This window comes from Euprymna scolopes, chromosome 38, assembly GCF_053919585.1.
Source record: "Euprymna scolopes isolate OS-2025 chromosome 38, ASM5391958v1, whole genome shotgun sequence".
Lineage (NCBI taxonomy): Eukaryota > Metazoa > Mollusca > Cephalopoda > Sepiida > Sepiolidae > Euprymna > Euprymna scolopes.
In genome coordinates this window covers 28,763,835-28,767,788 of record NC_136519.1, presented here as the reverse complement: position 1 = coordinate 28,767,788, position 3,954 = coordinate 28,763,835, and the positions used below count along the sequence as shown (strand labels likewise).

The window sequence follows — 3,954 nt, the reverse complement described above, 5'->3', positions numbered from 1 at the left end:
TAGGTGTCTCTGATCCTCCTTCATCACCATAACTAAAAAAATGTCTATCCTGCTCTTAACTTGAATCATTTATCACCATAATACCACATTTACTTCAGGAAGTGTCCTACTTAAATTTCCCAAATCAATTAAATAAATTTATTGAAAACTAGCAGCTGCGCCGCGTCGGCACACACAATGCCGAGTCAAACACAAAATCGAGTACATTCAACATCAAGTACACTCAACATCGTCTTACCATCAACGCTTATCTTGTGAACTCGGAGTATGGGAAATTCCCATATGCACAAAACAAAATCACAGAAAAAGCAAAAATACCCTAAGGGTAAGGATAATGAGTAAACGTTGCATAAAATGATGGTTAAAATTATTACGAACTTGCCAGGATTCGAAGCTGGGATCTTCTAATCCGTAGTCAGACGCGTTATCCATTGCGCCACAAGTCCTGTCCATATGCCGAAAGATGTTACCGTGACTGTATACAGACAGTGCTAAATTCCGTTGACATGGGCAGGTAACTTTTTCGACAATTGCACAAAACGGCGCAAAACCCCTTATTTCGAGCTTTTTGTGTGACTCGGTGTTGTTCGTTATGAACCATATATAGATAAGGACAATCTGGGGATTCACGCCTTTCAGGGAAAAAAGAATTTTTCAATTTAGTGCATCCGTTCGAAAGTTTTATTGGTATATATACACACACACACACACATGAATAAATAAATAAACATTTAGAATTTTATTAATAGTATAGATAAATGAAAACGTTTATGTACAATTATTTTGTGGAGTAAGGCAAAAGTAAAGAATAAAAAATTTGCTTAGTAAGACCCTCCTCCCACCTTTTCTAAATAATAGACCGCTCACTGTTTTCCGGTTTGTTTAGAACCGAAAACAAACAGGCCAATCTTTAAATGGAAGTGAGATCTAAATTACTACACTTTGTTCTTTGCCAACACGCAGGAAAATTAGACACAAGGTCAGGAAAGTAGGATTGGGAAGCCAGTACTCTCAGCCTGCAAAAAGAGCCTAGATAGCCCTGTCGGTATTCCTCCCCAGTAGGGCCGCCCTGAGGCGATTAGCAATAAACTAACCCCTTTCTGAAAGAGAGAAGGCAATCTGGCAGGGTGGACCTCCTAGAACTGCACAGGACCTGCATTATACAGCAGCCAACAGGGAGGAATGGTCTAGACTAGAGGTTCTCAACCAGGAGTAAATTTACCTCTAAGGGGTAAAAAAAATTATACAGTCGGGGGTAAATAATTGAAGTACCTGATAATTTAAAAATAATTATTTCTTTTCAGATTATGTCATGTCTAAGAAACGTAATACAAATTAACTTAACATGGAAGAGACTTGCGAGCCTGTCTCTGCTTTATCGTTATTTTCATGGCAAGTGCTTGTCTGAGCTCCAATCTATGGTCCCTCATCACCAAACTTACACGGGAAACACTCGTCTGGCTGAAAACACTATCAATAATTTCCCCCACTCTTTATCTGTACCTAAACCTAAATGTAGATTCCATGAACAAAGCTTCTTTCTTAGAACTGCACACCTGTGGAACTGTCTTCCGTTTACCTGCTTTCCAGCTGACTATAATATGGTCGTCTTCAAGTCCAACATAAACAAATTCTTGATGAGCCGTTCCCCTTAAGTAATCCAATTTACCAAATTTCCACTACTAACCAATTACTACAACATTGTCCCATTGACCACTGTACACTTATGAACCTTTATCCTCGAGTGGCCTCTGGCCTTGATAGGTAGTGACTCCTTTGCAAAAAAAAACAAAAAACAAACAAACAAAAACTTCATAATTTTCTATTTATGTAACAGAGCACGAATGCATGTATGAAAATACCGAGCCGTGTACAAAATGACGTCATGGTAAGGAAAACGAAAGACTATGAAAAGGAGAGAGAGAGAGTACGTTAGAGAGGACGATCACGTGAGAGACGTCACAGCCGTAACAAGAAGTCACCCGTGGCGGGAGAATGAGGAAATGAATGTCGTTGTTGCACGAAAAAGTGAGTTTGAATTATTACTTATCCTTTGCCTCCTCTGCGACTGAGGTCCTGGATATGACCTTAAACTATATTCGATGGTGAGACCCCAGCTTGCAGGCTTTGGGGAGTGTGGAGCCACCCTTTAATTGCCATTGCTCCCAGGTTCACTCTGACCCGGAGTGGTAGTACCTGTTAGGGTCCCAACTATGGTTTAAATAGAAACCGACTTAAAAAAAAAAAAACAAATATACTCTATTAAAAAATTGTTCTTCAAAATCACTGGATTCGGCTTTAAATAACCTGAAAAGGGTTTATATGCCGTAAAACAAAAACAAACAAACAATCTGCAACGTGTTGGTCCCCTGCGTTACGTTACATTTAGAAACGGTTTGATTTTCTTTATTTTTATGACATGAATGTATAATATTATTTTTATACAAAACCTAGCCTTGAACGTTCTTGAAGGTTCTTTCTGGCCCTGTTTTTCATTCACTCTATGATGGCTATGAAGTTTTGGTGCTTCTACACTATTGGGACGAAATTTCGAAAATCATAAAACTGAATTTCACATGAAAACAATGGTATCTACGTATTACTCGTATTTTCAAGATGATTTTATCAAAAAATTACGAAAATCGTTCAGAAAATTATTTATTAAAGAAGATAAAAAATAGAATTTGATGAAAACGATCGTAAGACACAGGAGTGTTCAAAAGGGAGGTAATTTTTTGTTTCGATTTAAATAAGATGGTAGAAAATTTTTTCCCGCTAACACGATTAAAGGTGGGGGTGGGGGGGGTTCCAATAAAATTCGGGTAATTTCGACTGCATAATTTTGAAGCTACCATTGTATTTTATTAGAATTGAAAAATTTTTTTAAAGATCAGTCGAAACCATTGTTTTTATCTGAAAACTCCGTGTATCGATTCATTTCGTCCCAATAGTGTAGAAGCGCCGATTCTTTTTTCTCTCTTTCTTTTTTTTTTTTTTTTTTTTTTGTATGAGAGTAGAAGGTAAATGGAAAAATACACAAAGCCGACGAGGTCAATAATAAAAAAAAAAGTTGAGAATGACTTGTCTAGACTGTTGATTTTGGCGCTAAGGGTAAACCCTCAATTGACGGCTAAAGACGTCGTCAGTAAAAATGCAAGCGCATCTTTTCACAATCCCAGGAAATTATAACAGTGAAAAAATTAAATGAATTGTCGTACATGAAAACTTAATAGGCGGGTAGGAAGGGAGGGGGGGGGCTAAGCAACAAATGAAAGGAAAATTGATCGAGAATTTTTGTTTTTAGAGTTTATTTGTTACAATTTAGACAAAAATAACAACAAAAACAAACGACATTAAAAAAAAAAAATTTTGTCAAAAAATCTTTTTGTTTGCAATTATAAACATTTAATTTGTGAACGTTACATCAGCAGGCATAAACAATTTTATTGTTTTAATTATGATGCTTGGAAATGTTTGAAAAAGAGGCTTAACCATTCTTTACTTTTACTATGGAGAATATCCAACTCTCTCTCTCTCTCTCTGTCTCTCTCTCTCTCTCTCTCTCTCTCTCTCTCTCTCTCTCTATATATATATATATATATATATATATATATATATATATATATATATATATATATATATAGTCATCCACATACAGTACTGTTTCGCAGCTCATCAGTGCGACTAGACAAGCAACTACCTCAACCCGACCGCCCAAATGACAGTCGGAGCTTCTAACCGTTGCGCAATTCGACCGCTGCTACGCGGCCAGTGAATTAACAATGTTTTGACAAGCTCAATCTGTTTACACAAAGAGCATTGCTTAATACGCTAATGGTAAATTGGGGGGTGTACACATAGATTCGAAAAAGTTGTCAAAAAACAAATATATAACAAATAAATGTTATCAAAGGCAAGATAAGTTACTTTTCTGCCAAACTGGATATATTTTTT

General features: G+C 36.6%; 1 non-coding gene across 1 annotated transcript; it reads right to left on the bottom strand.

The window, feature by feature from the left end:
• Positions 1 to 373: 373 nt before the first annotated feature.
• Positions 374 to 446, bottom strand: Trnar-acg (transfer RNA arginine (anticodon ACG)). Its single transcript has one exon. It is a non-coding gene; the product is annotated as a tRNA-Arg (tRNA).
• Between the last annotated feature and the right edge of the window lie 3,508 nt (positions 447 to 3,954).